Raw genomic sequence first — 1,026 nt, 5'->3', positions numbered from 1 at the left:
TAAAAGGAAAACAGTTACGGCTATGGATGTTGTATATGCATTGAAGAGGCAGGGTCGTACATTGTATGGTTTCGGCGGTTAAATTCATTTTTACGGACATATTAACACAAAATAAATATACATTCAAACAAACGGTCCTTTTCAGGACCACAATATTTTTTAACAAAGATTTCAAAATTTCTCTAATACAATACATAACAGAAAGATATGTTATTAAGATGTACATGCATATGTAGTATGTATGAATGTTCGTTTAAACTAAGTAGCATACGTATGTATGCATAATGAAAACTCATGCAAATGAATATACCCCGACACAAGCCAAGCGATATAAATATGTCTATAATAGCAGGCTTATTTTCAAAAATGGCATAAGTTCATTTTTGTAAAAAAATAAACTTAATCTGATTTTAGTAGCAAGAGTATCTGAATACACTAAACTATAAAGTATATAACAAAATTTACTTAAATCGACTTATATCATTTAAAAAAAAAAAGGACAAATTCACAGCTGCGAGTATACACATTAAAATAGCCATACTTATACCAATTTAGGCAAACAAATTTTGCCAACGACCATACCACGCTGAATACATCGGTTCTCGTCCGATCACCGAAATTAAGCAGCGTCGGGCGCGGTTAGTACTTAGATGGGGGACCGCTTGGGAACACCGCGTGTTGTTGGCATATCCAACTTTTTCTTTTATTTTATGTATATATATGTACATAAATATTTTTTTTATTAAATTGCATTTAATTGAATAAATACTTGGAATACAATTTAATATTTCTATAGATTCAATGGAAAAATTTCATACGCGCGCATACATTTACGTGCATAATAATATTAGTTATAATTTTTTACCATATCAATTATTGATTTAAAGCTTATAAGCATTCATCATATAAATACAAAATGAATCTGCATAGTACAAATTCATACTCATCCACCTATTATAGTACTTAAAATGGACGCTGATGTCCGATTATGTTCAGATATGTATATTATAATCATATTGATAATTA

The 1,026-nt window shown here is 29.7% G+C and overlaps 1 non-coding gene across 1 annotated transcript; it reads left to right on the top strand.

The window, feature by feature from the left end:
- The first annotated feature begins 568 nt into the window (after positions 1-568).
- Positions 569-687, top strand: LOC137235873 (5S ribosomal RNA). Its single transcript, XR_010948076.1, has one exon. It is a non-coding gene; the product is annotated as a 5S ribosomal RNA (ribosomal RNA).
- Positions 688-1,026: the final 339 nt, after the last annotated feature.

The sequence above is a fragment of the Eurosta solidaginis genome, unplaced genomic scaffold, assembly GCF_040869045.1.
Source record: "Eurosta solidaginis isolate ZX-2024a unplaced genomic scaffold, ASM4086904v1 ctg00001140.1, whole genome shotgun sequence".
NCBI classification, from domain to species: Eukaryota; Metazoa; Arthropoda; class Insecta; order Diptera; family Tephritidae; genus Eurosta; species Eurosta solidaginis.
Note: the sequence above shows the minus strand (reverse complement) of the source record. Positions and strands in the feature narration are given on the sequence as shown.